Below are 26,551 nucleotides of genomic sequence, written 5' to 3'. Positions count from 1 at the left end.
ATTGGGTAGCGGCGCACCTGGGGTCAGATCAATGGAGTGCTTGAATTGACAGTGTAGAGGAACCCCTGCCGGGGAGGTGAAGATGTCCTCGTACTCCTCCACAATCTTGTCCATCTGTAGTTGTTGTGGAGAGGGACCTCGTTTGGAGGCCGCGACCACTGTCTTCTTCTTTCCTTGAGGGCGTATCATTAGGAAAACAAATTTCCTGGTTTTGGAAATGATCTTACTGCATTGTTTTGCAGTAATCAAAGAGATGGCGGCAGGTGGTGCTACCTCTGGTATCCTGAACAACTTATTTCCCAATGTAATAATGACAGCACGGGGCCTTGATTCATACACAGCATGTCACTTCCACAAGTATGGTTGTCCTAGTAATACATCACAAAATTCAAGGGGAGCAATGTCACACAATACCTCATCCGTGAAGGGCTTGATGTTGTATGGAAGGCGACACTGCTGGCTCACGCGAAGATCTCGTCCTTGGTGAAGCCACCCAATGGTGTATGGTTGTGGATGTGCTGTGGTCGGTAAGCCCAACCGCTTCACGACCTCTGCCGAAATGAGGTTCTTTTGACTCCCACTATCAACAATGAACTGTATCGGGGAGCCCTTTACCCACATCTGGGAGTGGAAGAGATGCTCCTCCTCCTCTAGATCTTCGGGTTCATTTTTCTGGATCTTTGCGGTAGCAACAGTGGCGCTGGGATCCGCATCAATGATCTGCTTCCCTCTTTCGTACCCCTTATCGGGTTCTGACTTAGAGTCGGAACATGCATTTGATTCTGAAACCTTTAGCTCAGCCACCAGTGACTGCTTGGCCCGACACTCACTTGTGTTGTGAGTGGAGCTCTTATGGAACTCGCACCATTTTCCAGTGTCCTTTCTCGGCTTCGCGGCGCTGTTCTTTGCTTGCAGCTTCGGCTGGTTGTCTTGGGCTGTCCCGCCTTGGCTTTGTCCTTTGTTCTGTGGTTTAGGGGCACCTTTCCCCTTTGGATTCGCAGATCCAAAGTCTCGCTTCTTTTGTTTAAACTTCTGCTCGACCTTGATGGCATATCGGTATGCTACGCCGAGCGAGGGGATGTTTAGGAATTGTATTTCTTCCTGGATGTACTTGTGCAGGCAGCCACGGTATTTGAGTATCAAATGTTGCTCCGAATCCTTGATACCCAACTTTGTGCAAAGGGTATGGAAAAGATTGGTGAACTCGGGCACGTCTTGGTCCCTTCCCTGCTGCAGCGTGGTCCACTTTATGTATTCATCCTCATAGCTTCCGACAGGGTAGTACTGCTCCTTGATGGCATCCCGGAATGAATCCCAGGTGGGTGCGGCTGAAAATAGTGAGCCAGTACTTTCATCCTTCTGCTTGCAGTAGGTTTCCCACCAGTCCTTGACGTGGGGGGCTGCTTTGAGAAGAGCAAAAACAATCTTTTCCCGACTCGAAAATTCATGAACAGAAAAATAACCCTCTAGCAGATTTAACCATTTATCTACGGCATTTGCGTCTATCTGACCCTCGAATATGGGGATTTCAAAATTAACTTGTACCTTAAAGGGTGTGGCGTTTCCAGAGTAGCTGCTGGATGCCGATGTGTTGCTTCTGGGTAGCCACTGAAGGATCTGGGCAAAGTTGTCCATCATCACGTTCCGTTGTCGCTCGAGGGCTTCTTCGAGCAAGATTTTGATGGGATCTCCTGCCCCCTCGTCTTTCTTCTCGTCCGCCATGGGAGGCCGTCGGGATTTGCGAGGCTAGTCTTGCAAAGGTTCAACCAGTTCAAGCCCTAACTCCTTATATCCCGACCTTGTTGGGGACATGCAAAGAAAAACAGAGAAAAAGCAGACCGCTCTGATACCACTGATCTGGATTTAAACAGGAACGCAACAAATTACAGAGATAACCATATACACGAAGATGCAGCGGAAATAATACTTCATTTCATTAATGGAAAATACTGAAATATGCTTACAACCAGAAATGGAAATAAACCAGCTAGGGCGATGGTAGCTTATCTCTGAGAAGAGATGTGATGGCTACATGCCTCTGAACTGTGTTACAATGAGGCTCGAAGGCCTATTTATTGTTGAGAAACAATGGAAAACCCTTAACATTCCAAAACCTAACCCTAGGAGATGAAACGCCAAATTGTGGGCCCCGTTTGGGGGTAAATTGGTACATCAATTTCCCGGGGTCGTAACTTTGGCATATGATCTTCGTTTGACGCGTACAATAGCTCATTAGAAAGATCTATCTGAGCACTATCATTGTTGGAACGGGCAACATGGATGTTGCCCTCGGATTCCCCAAAAAACGTCGTTTAGGGCCTCAAAACGGCTCCAGAAGTTCAGGACCCGAAAAACTGCTAAAAATAGTAAGTTGTGCTACAATTAAGGAAACTGAAAATGCTGAGAAAGACAATGGTGGGGGTCCAGGTGGACTTGGCAGGTGGCCACCAATATCCACCTGGATCATTCCTCTTCCTGAATCAAAACAAAATCTCAATCTTGACCTTCAGAAGGCCTTTCATCATGCAAAGGTTGCCTTCCTTTATCCTGTACCTGTACTGCTGAAGAAGAAGGCAAAGCCCTTTTCACCCCAAGTGAAGATAACATTTGCCTGTGGTCTGGTGAAGGAAACGAGACCCCTTCCACCCCTGGCGGAGACAATACTCATTTGGCAGTTGTAAATAGTCTCCTTGTGCCTTTTTCATAAGTGACAAACACTGGCACACCTGTTGTTTCAGTCTCATGAACATCTGGCTGGTTTGAAGGCCCTCCTTCCTCTTGAAGCACTGATGGGGTCACCTGAGGGCTTTTGAAAACCTCATGTGAAATGAAGGTATCCCATGAAATATTCAGCAAGCTTAGCTGATGCAAAACAACAATTTTAATCAATGAAAAATGGTAAATGCTACTGAACTGCTGAGGAAGAGGTTTCCTTTGCACATATGTAGCCATCTTCTCAATATTTCTGCATATAAAATATGGGAGGTTCATCATCCTCACTCTTGTGAAATGCATCAGCAATCTAACATGGTAAGTATACAAATGAGAAAACCTCCCTTCACAGGTGAAATACTTGATAATGAGTTTCATGAGTGGAGCATAAGTATCTTGTAAATATCTGAAAGGAAATACCCTACTAATTTGCCTTTGATAACTAGCCTTGATGTATGGCTCGTAATGCTCTATGCCCACATGTTGCCCCTTATTCCACTGTTCACCCACATTAGGGATGCCTGTTGCTGCTGCAATGGTTTCAAGTGTCAAAGTGAAAGAGACACCAGCTAGGTTCACCTGGCCATTGTGAAGATGAAGAACAAATAACCTAGCAAGCTCATGGTGATATTTCACCCTCTCCACCATTTCACAAAACTGGTAACAAGACTGATGTTTAAAACATGTTACTGCAAGAGGGCAAGCTAGTAACTCTGTGAGAGTGGTGGGCTCCTCCCAGATGTGTTTTCCTCCTTTATGTGGTTTTCTTGGTGCATGAACCTCTTCGGAAGAATCATTGACAGTTTCATCATCCCTCTCATATGCTAAGTCTGTCTCCAAACTTGCAAATTTGGAGTCAAAAATGATGAGTATGAAGAGATTTCTTTTTAAATTATAGGGTGACTGCTGTTTTTCTTTTGGGAATAAAGGGATTGACTGATAGCAGAACTGTAAATGAGGGTTTTGATGATGGAAGTAGGGTTTTAGGGAATGTGTAGGGTTTAGGGAATGGATAGGCTTAATGTTTAGGAATTATGTATAGGGCTTAGGGTTTGGTAATAGGGGGTGAGTGCCAATGGGAGAGGGAAAGAGGAAGGGATTTAGGGAAATTTAGTGCAAGGGCATGGAGTGTAGGGAGATAATCACAGAGGAATCAAAACAGCAGAAAATGAAACCCTAGACAAGCTTGGCAATACAATTTTGGAGGTAGCTAGGGTTTAATTTTTAAACACTCAAATCACCACCATAGATGAAAAAATCCCTTGCTTGATTAGATGAGAGGATTTACTTACTTGTTTGAGAGGTTATTTGTGAATTTGGAGGTAGAGGAAAGCGTTGTCATGTGATTTGGAGCTCATCAGGCAGATGCGTAGCGCTGCCTCCTAGGTGCATAGCGCACTTTCTATGCATAGCACACGACCAATTTCCAGTGTAAAACCTGCACCCGGTGCGTAGCGCCAGGCTGGTGCATCGTGCCAATGCCGAGGTGCATAGCGCCGATGAAAATGTAAATTTTTGCTGCAATTTCCTTCTTTCTCCCACAAAATGTGATTTTCTCCCTTTTGCTCTCTCTCTCTTGCACAAAATGAAGTCTTTCAAACACCAAGAAGAACTTTATATCCTCTTGATTTTAATTTTTCATTTACAAACCCACTTTTCTAAAGTCCTTTTCACTTTGCTTTAAAAACCCTGTTTTTCATTTTGTGGTTTGACTCTTCTTGATCATTTGATGAACTGATGCTTTGATATTTTTGTTTCTTGTAGTGGCTGGAGTTGGCAAGGTGACCAAGGGCAGTATTTGAAGCTTATTACATATGAAAACATTGAAATTACATAAAATTTGTACATGAAATAGAAAAAGCCCTATTTTCACCTCAAAATATAGTTTTGAGGTAAAAACCCTTTATGAAGCATATCATCAGTGAATTTTGTAATTTTATGAACTTATTATACATTGTCATGTGCCTGTTGACCTCTTATTGAGTTTTTGAAGACCATGGTGGAAAACCCTAGACCTAGTGAGACCTAAGAACCCTAAAATGACTTTTGCAAATGGAATGAAATAAAATGGCAGCAAATGACATGTACATGTGAAAAAAGGCCAACAGATAAATGGCATGAGAGAAATTGACAAAGAACCACTACCATTAGTTGATCCATGACCTAATGGAATGCAGCTGATCGGATGAGACACCTAATATGCATGCAAAAAGAGAAATTTGATCACTGATGGAGGGATGAAGATATCGACACTAACAGATCCCAAAGAAATAGCTGCAATTTTTCATTAATCTCCTGCTCTAACTGGTACAAAATGATGTCTATCAAAGCCTAAGTATTCCACTGAGTCCAACCCCTACAATGACTAAGGAAAAGCATCATATAGACCCCAAACAACTCATCCTAACCTCAGGGAGTTGAATCCATGAGAGGAGGAGTTGTTTCTAACAAAATCTGAACTGCTAACAAGAAAATAGGGTGGTCAAAGTGACTCATCCCTAATCCAAACAAACTGATACATTACACCTTGTAAATTTTTTTTACCTAATGAATATAACCTAGTAAGATCTAGAAGCATCATAATTACATTCAACTTATCAATTACAAGGGTAAGAACATCATTTCCCATGGTAGAAGTGAAAACTCGGTCGAATTTGTAGAATTCTGAGCAAAGTGTCAAACGCGTAGCGCCAAGTGTAGGCGCACCCTTCAACTTTAGCTGCACTTTTGGAGGCCTTCCTGATGTCCAAATTGGGTCCAAAATAGCTTGTTGGAAAGCTCTACCTGTCTAATTTCCAGAACTATTTGCATTTTTTGAATTTGGATGTCATTTTCCTAGTAAAAGAACAAATCTCCCAACAATGCTCAGTGCGCAGCGCCCACGGCAAAAAGAGGGCAGAAAGGTCATTTTTTGGGTATTTTTTTACGTTTCGACCAACCAGTTCTCCTCCAAATCCTTAGAAAAATACAGGATGTATTATTCATCACTAGAAACAAAAAAATGCTAACGTTTTGCTGATTAGATGCCTAAAAAAAGAGTGTAGCACCCAAGACGCTGTGCGTTTGCCTTCAATGAGTGTCCAAAAATTGGACTGAAAAACGCAACAACTTCCTTCAAGCTCAAAAATGGTCAAACATGTAGAAAAATGTGTTTTTATTACTGATCAAAGGATAGAGGAATGTAGGGATGCCTCGGTAAGTAGGTCAAGTCTCCTCTTTTCCTCTTTCTTGGTCAATTTGTCAATTTTCTCATGAGCTCTTTTGAGCTTACTCCTTGTCGCTTGGTTTCTCCTTGCATAATACTTGGCCACCTTCCTTTGTATCTCAACATATCTGTTTTCTTTTTCCAATAGGGTCTCCAAGTTTGTGTTCACTTTCTCAAGCCAAGACTCTCTGTTCTCAGCTATATCCTTGACCAATTGCTCATCTAGAGTGAGCTTCTCCTCAAATTTTGCCTCTTTTTGTCTTTCAAGCTCTAAGGCTTTTTTCAATCCTCTTGTTCTTGGCCTTTTTCTTTTTCCCTATTCATCATCCGGCTCTCCATAATCTCCATAAGACTCGTCAAGATGAAACTTGGCTTTCTGAGCCTCGCTCTTTGCCTTCATTTACTTGGTTTGCATCAACTCCTGCTTATCCTCTATCTGCTTGTTCTCTTGCTCATAAAAGGAGATAACATATTGGGCTCTTTGTAAACTAACCTCAAGCTCCCTGATTTTGGCATCCTTTACTCTCAAGGCAGCTTGAGAAGATTTGTTTCCCTCCTCATCACTAGTGTCCACAAGGAGAAACTCCCTTTCAATGTCATGTTCTTCATGCTACTATTTGACCTCCACTTCCTCTACCATTTTCTCTCTTCCTTTAACCTGTAATGCTGATGATGAAGGCAAGGCCCCTCCCAATTTCCATGGGGTAAACACTTGCCTCTTTCCCCTCTGATAGGTGAAATAAAATGGCTGCAAATTGTTCCTCTGTGGTATACTACTCTGACCATGCTCAGTTTGTACATCATGTCCCTGACTGCCATCATGCTCATCATGTTCCTCATCATTGTCATCATCTCTATTTGGTGAATGAATGGCTACATGAAATGGTGATGTAGATGGTGTGGAGGTGGCTGGTGAAGAATGATCTGTTGAGGAAGAGTGATAAGTAAGATGTGGTGAATAAGAAGAAGTAAATGGGTGAGTGGAGGATGATGGAGGAATACGGGGAGCTGGCTGAGTAGGTGTCTCATTGAATATTTAATTAGCTATGAAGGTCTCCCAAGCAATGCCTAGTTGATCTAAGTGATGGAGGACTATCATTTTGATAAGAGAATGATGGAAAATACTATGCATCTGATGAGTTGGATCCCTTTTCAGAGTAATATATTTCATCTTGTCAATACTTCTTAAAAGGTAATATGGCAAACTGAGCATTCTTACCCTGGTAAAGTGCATGAGAAGCCTGATACGATATGAATATAGTCTGGAAAACCTACCCTCACATGTGAAATACCTCATAATGGTCTTCATTAATGGCACATACTTGTCCAAAAGATAAGAGAAAGGGAAAATTATTTTCTTATCTTTTTTGAACCTTGTCTTAAGATATCGCTCATAAAAACTGTGACACAAATTTCTTTGCTTGAACCATTTCTCTACTGCATTTGGAATTCCAGTGGCCTGTGATATGATGGAAGGACATATAGTGAATGTGACCCTGGCTAAAGTGACCTGGTTGTTTTGCAAATTGAGGATGAACTGCTTGGTTAACTGTTGATGAAAATTCACCCTTTCAACCCTTTGGAAAAACTCAAAACAACCCATGTACTTGAAACATGATACTGCAAGTGGTGATGCCATAAGTTCTGTAGTATCAGTGGGTTCAAATCTGATAATTCTCCCTCCTTTCTTGGTTGGCCTCCTTGGCTGTCTTTCCCCTTCTTTTGAACTACTATCTTCTGTCATGCTTTTTAGGTGAAAACTTGAGGGACTAATATATATGTCAAGCTAAGTGAAACAATGAGGAGGTGGAGTGAAATACAGTCAGGATGATTGGAAGGTGACAAAGTCTATGAAGTGTTGTAACTCTAATCAAATAGGTGATTTTGGAAACATACAAGAGAGCTTTGCTAGGGTTTCAAAATTTAGGGTGCCAATTTGCTTAATTGATAGAGAAAAAGAGATATTAAGCCGCTTACTTGTTGTATGTAGGTAATTGAAGCTTTTGTGGCTTGAGAAAATGAAGGAAAGTGATGTTTTTTCACTCCTAGGGTTTGCCACGCTCCTCTGGTCAAACGTGCAGCACTAAGTGCCAGCGCACAACGTTCTTAGCAAGCGTTCCCTTCAGCGCATAGGTGCACAACACCATTGAAATCCACACTGACTATTTCTAGAAAACATGCCCTTCACTGCACAGGTGCATAACGACTCTACCTAGCGCGCAACATCCAACTAAAATGCACAACGCCTCTGAAATTTTCAAATTCTCACTCAATTTCCTCTTTGGAAAGGAGAGCTTAGGGTGCAAAAGAGCTAATGAAGTTTGAAAGATGCCTTGAAGATCTTATATAGAGGATGAGTTTGATTTTTCCTTAGAAAAACCCACTTTATAATGTTTGTTTGGAACTTTTTACTTTGTCTTCAAATCTTTGTCTGATGCTTCTTTTTCTTTATCTCTTTTTAGGTGGATGATGCTTTGATTGAGTTGATTTCTTCAATGGATCATTTCTTGCAGCAAGGAGAAATGCTTGGGAAACTTATGGGAACAATTATTACATAAAATGACTTGAATTACATAAAAAATATGAACAAACTAAAATACTCTGTTTTCATCTCAAAAACATGTTTTTGAGATGAAAATTACATCAGTGAAATAATATTTGATTTTTGTTTATGTTTATTACATGTTTTTGTTTATTGGTCTTCCTCATACCTTTTCTACCCTTTATTTACATTGAAACTATGCTTTGAGCTTGGAAATGAACCCTAAGACCTAATGGAAACGTGACTGCCTTGACTCTAAAAATAACATAACTGAATGCAACATAACTGAAACCATAACTGAATGCAACATGGAGATGGGTCAACAAATGTACCTCATGAGGGAAAATTTAATTTTCCGAGAAGAAGACAACCATCAGTGGATAATTTTGGCATGACCCAGTGGAATGATGAAAAATTTAGTATGAGACACCTAAAATGAAAATGCAAAGAGAAGATTTGATCCCTGATGGAAGTATGCATATATTGACATTACCATCCTCCAAAGTGGAAGGGCTTCTCTCTCTGAGATAATAGGAAATCTCAGCATCAAAACCATCTAGATAATGAGGCATAGCCAATCTCGGGGGAGACTTTATATCAGTAGGTATGAAATCATAAACAATATTGACTCTGGTTGAGAAATCTTGGACTTTCTGATCGAGCTACATTTTTAGATTCCAATACTCATCCATAATCTAAAAATGGTTCTTTTTAACCTCCCATCTATTAAGGAAAATTATTTGAAACTGTTGGAAATTAGGAATACTTCTAGATGTCAAACTTCTATACCATTTCCTATCTTTTCCTAAAAGGCTTTGAGCAAACAATCTCAATTTGACATATTCATGATCAACTTCCTTTAAGTCAGTGGAGTCAATGATTTTGTCTACATGTTTCCTGGTTGTGATATTACTTGTACCATCAAATTGAGGTAGCCTCTGATCATATTTCTTTGGTAGCTCATGCAAAGGGAATGATAGATTTAATGATGCATACCGGACAGTGGTCATAACTGAGGTCTGAGACAAATTTGTACTAGCTGGACTATGTCTATTATTTGGATCTTGTTTGAGACAACCAATATTAAGATGAGATGAATTTGTAGCTTCAAGGGAAGGATATACATTCACAGAAAGGGGCTCATGTGCAAATTCATAATCTTGATTTGGATTTAACGGGCCAAAGAAAATCCTTAAGATACTTTCAGGAAAAGAAAGAAGGCAATTGAAAAACATAATACTATATCCTAAAGTAAATTCAAGTCTAAATACCTAACTTTCACATGTTATCTTCCCATCCTTGTGTTGACAAGGCCTTTCCTTCTTGGAATTTGATTTGAAATTTCTTGGAACTTAGTTTGTGAAGCCATCGATTCTGGATTCTTTGACATTGGAGTCAACCTAAAAGCTTTGAAGCTCTCGATGCTTTGAACATGGAGTTGCTAGGTGAACGATACAACCTTCTTATGTCTAATCACTGTCCATCATCAGTAATCAAATTTGGAACTTGATATGCTTTTCTGAGGAACTTGAAATGTTCAGATCCCAAGTATGGTCGCTAGAATGTTATAACTTTGTAATTTTCGAGGTTGTGATAGAAAACAAAGAAGTAACCACAAAACCACTTTGGAGCTTAGGATCTAGACTTCCTAAACTGAGAGAGGGATCTCTCTATCAGGTTTAACTTTGTTGTATTTAGATATTAGGCTAGTTATGAGAGTTCGGAGTTTGGTTTATGAATTTGTTTGGTTGGAATAGAAAGGGAAGAGCCATTGGGAAATGGAGTCTAAAAATTAATAGGGATCTCTCTCATATTTTCAAATGAGTTTCACAGGGCCAAGGTAGCTGAACTAACTGGATGCTCTAGATTTAAATGAAATGTAATAGAAGAAAAGATATAGGGGCAATTGAAGCTAAAGAGAAGTTAAAAATTCTTTAACTTGATATCAGAAGAAAACATTTAAATTATCCACATCTAGAATCAGAGTGTATATTTCAACACATTATGTTCATCAACTTTCTGCAAAATCATTTAGATTTAAGAACACATCAGTATGGAAACAGAGAAATAAACACATTGACAATGAGAGAAGCACTTCACCAAATAGTCCAACACATGAATCATGTGAAGAATGTCCTCTTTATTACTGATAAGTACACTGAGGCTTGAAAAATTTACAACAGCTTTCTTATGTATCAAAGCCAACATCTATTACTTCAAATGATGAAGTATTTATAAAAATTTATTACAAAATATCTTGATTTAAAATATCAAGATTCATTTCAGAATATCCTAAACTGATTGTAAAATAGAACAAAAATAAAGGAAAATAAAATTATTTGAAGAGTTGTGGCACTATCCTTGAGTATTTTTGGTGATAAAGAAGAACAAATCTAATTTGATAGAAAGATGTATTTGATGAGGTGGCCTCCAAGTCACTAACTGTCTCTGAGCTTTTTCCTCTCGAAATTATGAAAAATAGGGTCCTGTGATCCATTCATACATCCCAAACCATGATATCTGTTAAAAAAATAAGAGAGGTTTTTGTAAATGCTGATGTTAGAAACAAAAACCTCTTTCATGTTTTAAAAATTCATTTTCCATTAGTCGGAAACCTCATTTGAAAATACTCACTAAAAACAGGAAACTTCGGGAAAATATGCCTACAAAGCACCATTCGAATATCCCAAACGATAGTATATGTTAGTAAAGAGAGAGAGTTTTTGTACATGAGGATGTTATAAACAAAAACCTCTTTCTGTTTCTAAAAATCCATTCTTAGCGGTTTTCAATCCATGCTTTAAATTATTGTGATGTATAGGAAAAAACATAGTTTTAATTGACCATGAAACAGACATATGGCGTGGAGGCGGGAGGTGAGATGGAAGTGGAGGATGATGTGGACACACATGGTTGGTGGAAAGGAAGTGGAGTTTGCAAGGTTGATGCGGGGAAATGACGTGGAGGTGATTGGGGGAAGCAGTCCAAGTGGCGGGCAGTGAGTGGTGCATGATTGACAACGAGGTCAATTGTTAATTATGTAGCGGACATGGGAAGGTGTCGAGATAGGAGTGGAGGGGAGCGTGCGGTAAGACCTAGTGGGAAACGGGAAGAAGTTTGGAAAATTTCCTAGTGGGGTATGAGCGATAAGTGGTAAGTGAGGTGCGGATGTGAAATAGTGGGAGAGGGACACGTAGCGGCGGGGCCTGATGGGGAAACCACTTTTTGGACCCCCCCATGCCGATAAAGGGAGACATGGCGGGGGGGGGGGGGGGTTCAAAAAAGGCACGGGAGCCATCCGATGAATAAGATGATGTGATCGGGAGTGGGGAGATGTGTTTCTTTTAAGTGACAACAACAAAATGTCGTGTCGTGCATATAATTTCACAATAAGGTTTTGAACTTTCGACAAATAATTCAAAATGTTGGCACTTTAACGATCTGAAAGTAACTTTGATTCCAAAAAGTTCAATCTTTTGCCTAAACTAATCTAACTAAAACCAATTAGGGTGCCTTTAGGAGTGCCAATTTTTTTTTTTTTTGCAATTTAAAGGACTAAAGCACCTATTCAAAATGTAAAAATAATCTAACAATTGCATTAATCCAGATTATACTGTTGGATTAATTTCTTCATCTAACTTACCTAAGATAATCTTAGCGAAGATTACACTGTTTGGCTAAGTTATTCATTCTAATATAATTGAAATAAATTGAAAATCGCTTGAACATGATTAAGTTGTATGACCCAAACAATGACTCTAAGTTGTGGCATTTTAAACAAGTTGCACACAACAATCAAATTTATTCTAGAAAATGAAAACATTCATCTCGTAGTGGAATTTGAATTTGCATCACTTTCAATTCTATTTTTTTATGGGGTTCTTTTCATCCTTATTTTCTTTTTCTATTCCATTTATTTATATATATAACCTCCTTTCATTTTTTATTTTCATTTATATATCTCTTTTTCTTAAATCATTTTCAATATACAATATTATTTACAATTGGGAATACTGAAAGAAAACATTCAATCATCATTTGATCCTATAAATCATAGGCCCCTAACACTACCAAATATTAACAAATGGGGGACGTAGTATTGGAGTGACTGAGAGCATGGGATACATACCCTTCTATACTTTTTCATAACCTGACCTCGCAAACCAAGGAGAACTTAGGAACACACACACACACACATGATTAGAAATGATTACGAGGAGTGAGTTGGGGTTGTAAGTAGTAGCAGAGAGAAACACAAAAAAATAATGAAAGATAGAACGAGAGAGAAAACACCAAATAATTTCATACTTGAGAATTGTAACCTGTCAATAAGGCAAACAAGATCTTTCCACACATGAGTGTAGAAAAGTGACTCTAAATAGGAGGTGAATGGAAACCTCTTGAGTCATAGCCACCAGGTGTGGAGGAGAGCCCTGAATTGAATTAGGTATGAGATTTAGTGATAAGCCTTCATCTTGGTTTGTGGCATGAAAGTAACTATAGAAGGGAAGCATTAAGGGACTACTATATTAGTGATGGCCTCCCTCTTGTGCTATATTGACCTTGCATGCCTATATTTGTTGTGTTAAGACGCTTGAATTAGCCAATGAAGTGAAATTATTGAACCTTGTAGGCAAAGGAGAGTGTCCTTCACATTTATCACATTCTAGTGATTTTGAGTAACCCACAGGGAAGATTTTCCAAAGGTATGAAATTGAGATCGAGTGTGGCCAAATGAAATAAACATTGCAATGTGGCTGAGCATAAGGTTGGGTGGAGAGTAGCTCACCCTTCAATTTATAGTATCTTAAGTATCTCATATAAGTGTATATACCTATTATGAATTAAATGACATTATCTTTCAAATCCCATTAATATTGTTGTGTTGGTTTATATGCTTCCTAGTAATAATGGACTAGTGTATTTGTCGTGAACATATGTTATTAGTGTGTATGCATTGAATGATGTTTAATACTTCATGTATAACTAACCTTGATCCAGGAGGATCGTGGAGGATTGATCCAGGTGGATCTTCATGTTGTAGTGTTTTCATCTCAATGATGTATGAAAAGAACCCACTTAAGATCGTGGATGACAAACAATCTCAATAATAGAAATGATTGCTAAACGTTACACATCTACAACTATTGATAGAAACAAAACCTGCCAAAAACTTGATCTATGCTGCAATCATAGCTAAATAGTAAAATGAAGAGTAATAACCCCAAAACATCTAATGGAAACCAGATTTGTAAAGAATGATTTTATTATAACACCTGTGAAGAGAAAAAAAAATATGTTACCAGTCCCCCTCTATGGGATGGGTTCTTGGAAATCATCAAATGCTTTTAGCTTCTGTAGAGTCTCTCTCCACTGTAATGCATAAACCCGCAAAAATATGGCGTGCAACAATGAAAACAATCAGAGTTACAATAGTGACTGCAATAATGAAAATAATAAAAAGTGAATAACGAATGGAAAACCCTCCTATTGATAACAAAATAGAGTAATCCTCGAATAATGAGCAATAATAAAATATTGTTGATCACATTCTTGGAATTAACACTTGGAATATTTTATTATATTCGTTTAGGAGGGAAAAAGTATTTAAACTTTTATTTAGAAATAATAAATAAATAAATGATTTATTTATTATCTCAAGGAATTAGTTAAAGAATAATAAAAAAATAATTATTTATTTAATTATTCCTAAGGGATTTAGTCAAACTTAACAAATAATAGTAATTAATTAATGATTAATTAGTTATTCTTAGAGAAAAATAAAATAAATAATGATTTTTCTGTTTATTTTTCATGATTGGGTCAAATTTAACAAGGAATAATAATAAAACAATGGTTTAATTAATTATTCCTAGAAGAAAATCAAATAAATAGTGATTTATTTAATTATTTTTCATGGGTTTATCTATAAATTACTTAAGGAAATCGAGATGAGTGTAACGATTTAAATGAATTTGTTGATTTGAGAGTGGAACTGGTAAGAACTAGGGTTTCAAGAATATTTAGGAGTTGAATGCCATGGAGGGGCGCAAAGGGGGGAGCTCCACTCCCTCCTACAGACAAGCAGTAGCCAGTCGAGGTAAGAAACCGTTGGAGACGGCTAGAAGTCTTTCAAGAGAAGGGAAAAGGAACATTGACGAGGTGCAGGACTTGACCAATTCAAGGGAGGACAACAATTTAAAAGGAAATGAGGAAGAGGACAAAAAATAGGAAGCAAAAATCAAAACGTAAAAGGGTCCATGTAAGCCCAAGGCTGAGGTCACACCCAGAGTAGTTTTAAATGATCCTACACTGCAGGCGCACAGGGATCACATGTGGACCTATGCTATCATTTGTAAATTCATGGGATTATGGCCCACTGAGAAGGCGCTGCAGGTGTGGATTAAATACCATTGGAAGCCTAAAGGAGGCATAGACCTACATCTTGGATCAAAAGGTTTCTTCACGGTAGTCTTCACAAATATAGAGGACAAAGATAAGGTGGTTGAAGGAGGGCCCTACTTCTATGTAGCTACAGGGCTTTATATGCGGCCTTGGATGATGAATTTCATACCGGAACATGAGACTTTCACTTCGGTCCCGGTCTAGGTAAGACTCTATTCCCTACCTCTAGATTACTGGCAAACTGAATCTTTATCTGCAATAGGAAATAAACTAGGGCGTTTTGTCAAAGCATCTGAGGCTACCAGAAGGGAAAAATACACTTCCTTTGCTCGAATATGTGTGGAGATGGATCTCTCTGGAGCTCTACTGGATGAGGTCATCCTGGAAGTTTTTGATGAAGAATGGGTGCAAACCGTGGATTATGAACATATTCCTTTCAAATGTCGAAGGTGCCATCAACATGGGCACCTATTTAGAGATTGCCCTCTTAGTAAAATAGAGAACAATAGTAAAGATACCACAGTGAACGATACTGAAAGCTTTCACAAAATGGGGTATAAAGGAAAGGGAGGTAAAAGGGGGCCTAAGAAAAATCAAACAGAGGGGCAACAGGCCAGTCCAAATAGGTTCCAAGTATTATAAGAAGAGGAAGAGGCAACAAGGGTAGATTAGGAAATGGAGGAAAGCCAAGGAGAGAAAGATAAGGAAGAAAATAGTGTGGAAACAAAGGATACTTATAAACAGAAAGGGACTATTATGAACAACAAGGAACTGGAAAGGGACCAAGAAATGACCCTGAGTGAGATGGAAATGGAGGATCATGAACTGCAGGATATTCTTGATAGAGAACACCTAGACCTGGAAGGTTTCTTGAAACAGGGGACCACGAGAGGTGTGGACTCATTACCTCAAGAAGAGTTTAACAGAGTGCAGCAATTGTTCCTATGGAGAACCTAGACTAATGAGCTGGAAGGACCAAGACACACAGAAAGGCAGGGCAATGAAGGGCTGAAAATTATAAAAACCACACCAGGACTAGCTCCCAGGAATCCAGGAAGGAAAAGGGGCAGGAAAAAACTAAATGAGTTATTGATGGAATTTGGAACACTAATGATAGATTCAGGTAAGATGAAAGATTTAACCAGCTACTCGTTTACAAATCTTTCATAATGAAGCTAACATCTTGGAATATCAGAGGTCTAGGAGTAAAAGGAAACAAAGGTTAATCAACAATAGAATGAAACAAGAAGCTCTGTACATGATATTTATCTAGGAAACTAAATGTTCCATTCAAAAAATAAAGGAGATACAGAGTAGATGGCTCAATAAATATGAGTTTCTAGAAGTCAAAGCAGACAAAACAGCAGGAGGTATCCTTACTCTTTGGAAACCCCAAAAGATTGGCATAATAGATGCTGAGGCATCTAGGAATTATTTATCATTGGTTATTCAGCCCGTGGGAGACAGGGATATGTATCTAATTACAAATGTTTATGGGCCTCAAAGACCTGATGATAAACTCAAGCTTTTAGATTCTCTTGGGGAACTAAGAGATAGACACACAGAAATACCATGGATAATGGGAGGGGAATTTAACATGATCAAATCCCTTACAGAGAAAAAAAGTGGGACCAGAACGTTAAGCAAAGACTCTATGGGATTTCAGAATTTTCTTGACAACATGAAGCTGGTTGACACAGATACGAGTAATGGTCTCTTTACATGGAACAATAAGAGAGGAGGTGAGTCTAAAGTAGCCTCAAAACTAGACAGATTCCTTATCTCAGAGGACATCATGCTCATAGGCATGGATATGACAGTGAGAATTCTCCCCTTCGATGGCTCGGACCATTGGCCTATCCAACTTGAGGTGCAGGGCATTGGCACCCCCAAGAATAGACCTTTTATATTTGAGAATATCTAGCTCACCCACCCAGATTTTATCAGCAAAATTGCTAAATGGTGGACAGAGGATTTGCAGATTCAGGGTACGAGAATGTTTCTACTACACAATCGACTGAAACATATCAAGCTCAGACTCAAAGATTGGAACAAGAATGAGTTTGGCAATATTTTTGAAGTCAAAAAAGCTATCTAAGGTAAAATTCAGGAACTCAATCAAGCCCTCATCACGAATGGCTTTGATAGGGCAAGGAACGATCAAGCCACCAAGCTTCCGCAGAACTGGGAGAATCTATGTAAACAAGAGGAGATATTTTGGAGACAAAAATCAAGGGTTCAATGGCTAAAAGAAGGGGAGAGAAACATAAGGCTTTTCCACAAATCCACTATGGAGAACAGGTCGCATAATAGGATCTCAACGATCAAGGACTCTGAACATCAATTACTCAATACCCATAAAGACATAGAAGCTATGTTGGTTCAACACTTCTGAAGTATCGCAGTGGAGCCCATCTTAGACAAAGCTCATTTTATTAGGGACTTCACAAAGCACATTCCTAAGTTAGTAACAAGGGAATATAATTACAATCTCAATAGGCTGGTAAATGAAGATGAGGTTAGTGAGGTTATCAAAGAAATGCAGAATGGAAAAGTGCCTAACCCTGATGGTTTCAATGTCGATTTTTTAAAGCTTGCTGGAACATTGTCAAGCAAGATATTCTGGATGTCTTGGAGGACTCCAGAATGAGTAGAACCATTTGGAAGGTGCTTAATACATATTTCATCTCTCTGATTCCCAAACAGGACAATGCCCTCATTCTAGATAGATTTAGACCCATAGCCTTGTGCAATGTGGTGTACAAGATAATATCCAAAGTAATTGCCAACAGACTAAAACCCCTTCTCCCCACTCTGGTTTCTATGGAGCAAACAGGTTATGTGGAGGGTAGACAAATTCTAAATAACATCATCCAAGCACATGAGGTGGTGCATTCTTTGTTAAGTAATAAGAAGGTGGGAATGATTATGCAACTGGACCTAGCCAAGGCTTATGATAAGTTGAATTGGAACTACATCAGGAAGGTCCTTCTAGCCTTCGGATTTGACCACAACTGGGTCAGGTGGGTCATGGCCCTGGTGAATTCTTCTAGTTTTTCAATTCTGGTTAATGGTTCTCCATCTAAAACTTTTAAACCTTCAAGAGGCCTCAGGTAGGGAGATCCTCTCTCCCCCTTTCTCTTTATCCTCATGATGGAAGGACTTAGTCGATCTATCAAGCATGCTAAAGAAGTGGGTACTATCCAGGGTCTCAGACTCTCCGAGAGTAGACAGGCTTTGACCCATCAACAATTTGTAGATGATACTATGCTTCAGGACATCCCCACAGTCAAAGAGGTGCTAGCATATAAAAAAATCCTAAGTGACTTTGCCATGGCAGTTGGTACAGAGGTAAGCCTCTCCAAATCTAAGATCTTCTTCTTTAATACTAATATTTCTATTCAGAGGAATATCTCCAGAATTCTAGGCTTTCAAAGAGATGTACTACCTTCCAAATACTTGGGAGTTCCACTAACTGACAAACCTCTACAAAAGAGTATCTGGGAGCCAGTGATTAAAAATATGCAGGACAAGACCAAGAAATGGACAATTAGATCTTTGAACTTGGTAGGCCGACTGGTGCTTACAAAAGCTATCCTTCAATCAATCCCCACCTTCATGCTTTCAGCCCTTCTAGCTCCAAAAGGAGTCTTGCATCAATTTAGAATCATTCAAAGAGACTTTCTTTGGGGTAAGGGGGAGGAGAAAAAGAAATGGGCCTTGGTAGCCTCGAATACTATTTGCAGACCTAAAAACCATGGAGGTCTTGGTCTGGATGACTCGAAAGTGCTAAAAAAAGTTTTAGGGGATAAGCTATGGTGGAGATGGGTTAAATATCCAGAGGCATAACCGGCTCATATTTGGAAGGAGAAATACGCTAGTAATTGGCAAAACAGTAACCTTATAAGGATGTCTGGCATCATAAAAGGCTCCTACATCTGGAATAAAGCATGGGAAAATAGAAGCATAGTTCAAAAAAATAGTTTCTGGGAAATCAGAGTGGGAGATCTAGCTTTGTTTTGGGAGGATAAATGGCAACAAGAACCTATACTGCTAAGAGAGGACTTTGTGGAGCTCAAGAATGACACTGACACCAAAGGACTACTTAGGGTAAAAGATTTTTGGGATCAGACTAGCAGTGAAGGAAAATGGCGTACCTGGAAGAATATGGAGTACAGGGATGACTGCCCCTTGAAAGTAAAAGCCGATGCACTTCTAACAATGTTGGACCAAAGGAAAATACTGGTTTCAGAGGATCATGACCAACTTAGATGGGGCAATAATAATGAAGGCACCTTTAATCTTAAGGAGGCAAAGCGCTTAGTCCTGGAGCTTGATTCTAATGAACTGGATAGGGTTTGGCAGAACCTATGGAGACATCAAGGATGGATGAAAACCAAACTTTTCATGTGGCTAGTACATCATAAGAAAATTCTTACTTGGGAGAACATTAGGAAGAGGGGTGTTCTGGGACCTTCTATATGCCAACTTTGTGAGTCTCAAGAGGAAACGATGGAGCACCTACTCAACACCTGCATATTCACCTCCAACTTGTGGGATGCTTTTGACTTCATTTTAAGAATGACAGATAGGGGCAGAGGGAGCATCACCAATACCCTTAATAACTGGAGAGGAAACTTTTCTGATTATGAAATAATCAGCAAATCTTGGGCTTTAACTCCAAGCTTCATAATATGGAATGTATGGAAAGAAAGGAAAAACAGAATCTTCAAACATAAAAAAAGTTCCTACCAAAGCATCATGACTCAGATCTTAAGTCAGATCAAGGAGACGGTGGGAACTTTACTGTAGATTCCCCCAAAAAATCTCCCTTCAAATGTTGATATGAAGATACTTCTTCAGTTGGGTATGTAGGGGCTCATTCCTCAAGGCATGGACGTGAAGCTCAAGAAACTGGTCACTGAAAAAGACTTCTGGCATACTCCCCCTCAGGGTTTTATGAAATTCAACATAGATGGAGCCTCTAAAGGCAATCTGAGTATGGTTGGTTATGGTGGGGTGTTAAGGGATGAAAATGGATGCATCCATTTTATTTTTCACTGCCATCTGGGAAGAGCCACAAATAATATGGCAAAGCTAATAGCACTAGAACAAAGTCTAGATATCCTCAAGCAGGACAATCTTTAGAACATCATCATTGAAGCTGACTTTGACCTAATCATCAATTCGGTCAAGAGAATTTGTTGTGGTTCGGCACCAGAAAAGGTCTCAAGACACTGGAGGCTGCTTCAGGTCTTTCAAAGGATACAGTTCCACCTTCTACACTTGAGAACCATAAGCTTCACTCATGTGCGAAGGACGACCAATAAATTGGCGGACATTCTGGCTAATAAAGGGGCTCTTTGTACCAAAAGCAGTGTCAAGTTCAGATGGCAAGAGATGCCACAGGGCAGTTTGAGGGAGAATTGTCTCATTCAGGTGGATGAGGACCAATCGCTCTATCGAAACAGAGTAGGTCATTAGCTGCAGAGATTGGGTCTAGCTGATATGGATCCAATATGAAGTGGTGTTTCAAAGGGGTTTTTGTAATAGGGATGTAGGTCTCTGCCAGCTTTCTCAGCCCAGGAGAGCACGATCATCGAGGTCTTAGGTGGAAGTTGCTTGGTAGCCAGTGATTCTCGGAGACTCGGATAGCAAATATCAAGGGTGGTAAGATGAGTTCCTTCTTCCTGGGGATCAAGCAAATGAGGAGCAGAGGTGTTGTGAAGGACCACAGTCTCGGCTTTCTCAGCCGACATGAAACCCTCTGAATTACTACTTGTGGTGTAAATACTAGCCGTGGGGTGGTTTATGGTATATCGCACACCCTTAAAGCCAAAAGCGGTTTTTCTAAGTTGGGAGCAATTCCGCTCACCACTCTACACATGGCCAAGGTAGGAGAGAGAATACCACACTCATCGGGAAGTAATTCTCTGAGCTTTTTGATCATTCGATATGATCCTCCACTGTTGGATTGGGCAAGGATAATTGATGGCTATGATACGGTGTGCTTGTTGGTGGGTCCAGGCAAGGCATTAATCCCCATGGTGTCAATACTGGCCATGGGGTGGTTTACGGTATATCGCGCGCCCATAAAGCTAGGAGTGGTTTTGTTGAATTAAGAGTGATTCCATTCACCACTCTACACGTGGCCAAGGTTGGAGAGAGAATACCATTCTCTGAGCCTTTTGTCCTTGCGATATGATCCTCCACCATTGGATCAGGCGAGGATAATCAATGGCTATGGTATGACGTGCATGTTGGTGGGTCCGAGTAGGCTACTCATCTTTTGCTTTTATTCTCTTTGTTGTATGGGTCTCTGGCTACTTCAAACTTTGTGTTAGGGAGTAAAACCTTAGGCTAAATGGTTCAACCTCTCGTTGTTTGTATTATATGTAATTTCCTCCTTTTGGTTATTTGAAATAGAAGGCATGACTCTTGCATTAACAAAAAAAAAAGCTATAAATTACTTAATAAAGGTGGTTTATTAGGTAATTTCTCATAGGGAAAGCAATTTTACTATGGTAAAATTGGCTTTACATGGTGTGCTTTGATCCATCTAGTAAATTGGTCTAGATGATCAATTTTTTGGTGATAATAGATTACCCCCCAATGTATGAGTGTTAGGAAAAAAATGTATGATCGAAGTACGTTGTAAAGACACAATCACTAGGCAACACAGGGGAGTCAAGGATAGAGAGAGAGAGACCAATGAAGCTGAAGCTGGGAGAGGATAGTGATAGAGTGGGTGAGACTAATGCAAGTCTCCTTTTTTGTTGTGGTACCAGAACTTAATGAGGTGGCGGAGGCATACCCATACCCACCGAGATAACTTAGTACAAAATAATGGTTCGCCCAGAAATATGAAACTGAGCAATAAAGTACATGCTGAATGGTACATGACACGCTGGCATAACAGAGACATAAAATAATACAATGTGTCTGATGTGCATAATGCACCTGGTAAAAACATGAGATAGGGTTGGATACAATAATATTTGAGTACATGAGATACAATGCTCCTTCCCTCAAAAAATGGGTGGGAGGGAGGGTAGAACAACCAAAGAAGCCCTGTTGAACAAGGAGGGGATCTGCAAAACTGAATGGATCATCTGGAGGAGACGTGCGTACTATGAATACTACAATCCGTAGGAACCTAACCCATCAACTCTGTAGAACTGCATCTGAGGCTGTAGCAAAGTAGGTATGCATCTAGGCATGTGGGGGGCTACCTGAAGGGCCACACCCTCAGGTCTGAAACATCTCACACACGCCTGAGAATCACTAGTACAATCTACTACATCACTAGACCATCAAGTGTATAGATTGCAAACATGAAATGACCAAGTCAAAGGGACATAATGAGATCCTTTTCTCGATCCAAGGCATCGAACAAGAGTGGAAGCTAGAACCAAGATACATCACCCTCTAGGCTGTTCTTCTGGAATAAATGAGCTGGTGTCGACAAAATAGGGCCTGTGATAGATGAGTAAATGAGGATCCTCAATTAAAGCATGAGGGAAAATAGTAATGTGACTGATGGAATGACACCAGGGATAATGGGAAAAGTGGGACTGAGGGACAACCAGAAAACTACCCTTGTCAGAGCATAAAGTGAATGGTGGACCTTGCAGCAACTGACTCAACTCTGAAGGGGATGGGGACAGTATGACTGGAGGCAAAAATGGGAAACACGAGATGAACAGTATGGAAATATGGATGTAATACTGTGACATGATATGATGGGACATGGAATAGACTCTAATAATGCAAGGGTGACTCATCGTGGATGCTCTCAACAAGGGTGACTCGATGACGTTGCCACACAGACTAGGCCCGATGGGGAACATGAGTAAATGATGGTCACTCATGACGAAAATCAACATATGGTACAAAAAGAGTTAAGAGGAGGTGGACCTCAAAGTGCAAGTGTTACTTTATGACGAAATTTGATTTTGAGAGGTGATGAAGTGATCCTTCTTGGAAAAGTGGCTTACAGGTGAAGTGTCAAATCATGAAAAACTGAGGAAGACCCATTATAGAGCTTGGTGAGAGATTTCAACCGGTGCTAAATTTTCGTCAAACTAAGCTACGGTCTAGTCACAATGGGTGATATAAAAATTGGGGATTTTTCTATGAAAGGACGTTTTCCCTCCAATTTGGATTCATTTGCTAAGTGAGCTGTGGTGAATTTGGAGAGGACAAAAATGCCCTAAATCTTGTGGAGATCATAGCAAACAATCCAACCATCAGAATCAGGATCTACGACTTTCAGGAAAGTGACCTTACTTGTCTAAATATGGCCTTAATGGTTCTTGGAATGACAGTTTTTGGTGAAGAATTAAGGGAAGAGTAAAACAAGAATGAACGACTATAGGAGGTCTAAAATCATCCTCACCCACTAAGTCAAACATGGGGACTACGTAGACATAGAGTAGAATTTTTAAAGATGTGGTATCAAATGTCTACAATATAAGAAGGGCATATGGCTCACCATAGAGGCCGGTAGGACAAACTATCCAATGAATGGGAGGATAATCAACCATACGTAGATCCAGTGGGATCTAGGCTAAGACTTAATTGAGAAGGTGGCCAGGGGAAAAACATCATGACCCCTAGCATCAGGAGTTTGTGGAGCGCCATTTTGTTTCGAGTGCTCGAAAAAATGGATTCAAGCATCTCAACCCAACTTGGCACAAGATCATCCAAAGGATGATAATGAGATGTAGAGGCCTATGTGCCCCCCCAAGTATGCTATGGGCATACCAGATGTATTTAGATAGAAGGGATCCAAACACTTGTATGATACATAATATGATTATGAAATTTATATGACGATGATGGGTCGGAATTTGTTTTATTTATTGTTGTCTTCTGTGGTATACATGTGATAAATGCCAATCTAGAATGTTGTTTGCAATGGTATATGCATAGTGATTTTGGGCTCTAGGTACATGAATGAATGTAATTGTTTCAAATTCACGCACCAATAACTTCATATCTTATATATTTTCTAAATAGGACTTGGTTATGCACATGATACACACCATTCAATTGCATGACAAGTAGAAAGGAATATAAATGAACATGAGCATGAAGGATGCGATGAGCAAGGGGATCGACTAACAAACCTATCACTGCTTCGTATTAGGCCTGATTATTGGTGGTAGATCCAATGCACACACCGTTTGATAGGACTAACGTATGCAGGGAGGTAAAAATAGCCCATGCTATCGAGGCTAGATTCTAGGAGAAGTGACTTGCACCATCAGCATGGCCGATATATGGTGTGGATGATGGATCCATCTGAAAGGTGCAAAAGACAATGGATGAGGTGAGGCAATCTACCTAACTACATGGCATAAATAAAGACACACAAAGAAAATGGATGTGACGTGAGCAACATTTCTGGAGGTAGAGCGCAATGGGAGAATTATGAAGGAGATGGCCTTCGAAATCCTCTTGGAGAAATGCCCCCTTAGCCAAGTGTAGGGGTAATCAGGGGTAGGAATAGCTTCCATGGTGTCCTCATCAAGCTAGGAGATGGGTGGACGAGAGGAAGGTTGACTACATGATGCAGCGACATTACCTAGTGCATCAACCTGAGGAATAAGGTTCACATACACATCGTCTTGAATGGTAGACATAGGGTCTACTGATGTTGAGACCTCAAATTCTATCGAAAAACATTCGATAGAAATGCACGCAGCAACCTCAAGGAGGTTTGCTAGCAAGGAACTCATGGATGACGACAAGTAAAGAATGGGGTTATGATGTCCGTCATCTCAACATCAGGGGAAGGGATCACAATAGAAGGACCAAAGTTTCCTTGTTCTGGTTTACTGGTGGAACTAGAATCCATAAGTAGAGGAGCAATGGCTCTACTATGAGTGGCCTCGTATTCACAAATTTCCCCAAGGAAATCGTGAAACTCATCGAGATGAGGGAAACAATGGGAATAGTGACCATGAAGATCACAAAGGGCACAAGGATGGTTTGTGCAAAGAGTTTTTAGTTTCTTAGGTGGGACCAGTATGTCAACATGGACTTCCACAATACTTGACTTAGGGAATGTTTCCTGAACCAAAGGTTTGAGTTGAGGGAGTTTAAGACAATTATTGGTGGCGTGCACAAAAGCTTCACACAAAGCGCACTACTTTGGGGCCTTAGGGACTGGAGGAGCTTGGGGAGCCTTGTCCTTCGAATCTTTCTTTTTGGATTTTCCCCTTGGCCAACTGCTTTTGCAACATGAGCTGGTTCCTATTGTGGTTGTGCTAGTACTGAAGTAGCGATAGGAGTCATGGGGATCGATTGAACTGGGGTCAAAATGTGATATGGTCATGCTGACGAAGTGGAATGTTTGTAGGGGGATCAATATACCATACTGGGATCCTGAGATTCATGTTAGGAAGGACCAATGAAGCCATGATAGGTACATAAAATATTCCCGGAGGGGGGAATAAGAAAGGTATCTTGCTGACAGGATAATGCCTCGGCGGAATAGCTCCTGGATCATTGATACCTGGAGGAAGAGTTCTTGGAGGGAACATAGGAGATGCACCCACAAATGGAGGAGGTCTCGGGGGAGTGGGTCCAGAGGGTTCAGCTGGAAGAGCAACAATAGGATGTTGGGGAGCTAGTTGTTGATAAGGTGTATTGGACTGCTTAAGGGTAGCCCGTGATGCTTGTAACATGAAAACGCTCATGGAAGTAGGTTCAGAAATTGGAGGGGGAGGACTAGGGAAGGCGCCCAACAATGAAGAATCTTTATAGACTCTGAGTGAGAGACTGGTGCAAGGAGTGGACAACTGTTTATCAGATACCGATGAGATGATGGACTCGGGGGAGGTCACAGATGTCGGCTCATAGTAAGTGAATTGAGCAATGGTAATGATCGTCCCTTCATGGGGGAATCACATCTTGCGGAACACTGCAGACACGACAACTGACATGGCATATGTGTAACTATTGCCTAAGAGAATATTGCAATCCAAAGGGGCATCGATTACTTCGATATAGACATGGACAGTCTTGCTTGCAAGGGTCACTAGACAATTGTGGTACATGCTAAGGGGTTGGGAGCAGTCTCCATCCCAAGTACACAAGGTGATGGTGGAGGGGGACAACTCAGGTGACTTAAGTTGTTTCCAGACGGCAACAGACATCACATAGGTGGATGCGCCTTTGGCAATAATGCATCTGGAGATGATGGCATTATGGACTCTAACTGGTATCTGGAAAGCAACAGATGAAGGTAATGGGGGCTGCTCTGATGTATCAATCGGGAAGACAATCAAGCGATTGTCGAAAGGGTCCACTGCACCCAAAGCAGTTAGTAGAGCCTTATTTTGGTAAGGGCACGATTGGAGGAGTTCCAGTGTCAAAATGGCGGCAAGTGATTGCGCCAAGTTGTCTACTATACTATATGTATGGGCAACTCTATTAGAAGCCGCATTACGGTGTAATGGTACTTTTGGGATCTTGGGAATGGCATCAACTTTGGGTTGAGGGATCTGTAAGGGACCATTGGGTGTCATAAGAGGCTCAACAAACACTTTGGTTTTGGACTCGGCAGCTAACGAAGTGGAGGGCTTGTCATATTGATGCGACCACATTTGTAAGTTGATATGGGAGGGGTTAACCTCATCAGAGTTCATCATAAGAATCTGGTAGTCACCAAGGTGAGA

The sequence above is a fragment of the Pinus tabuliformis genome, chromosome 3_1 (assembly GCF_031772625.1).
Source record: "Pinus tabuliformis cultivar Carrire ecotype Pingquan chromosome 3_1, CPIR1, whole genome shotgun sequence".
NCBI lineage: Eukaryota > Viridiplantae > Streptophyta > Pinopsida > Pinales > Pinaceae > Pinus > Pinus tabuliformis.
The sequence above is the reverse complement of the archived record's forward strand: the minus strand, read 5'-3'. Positions refer to the sequence as shown.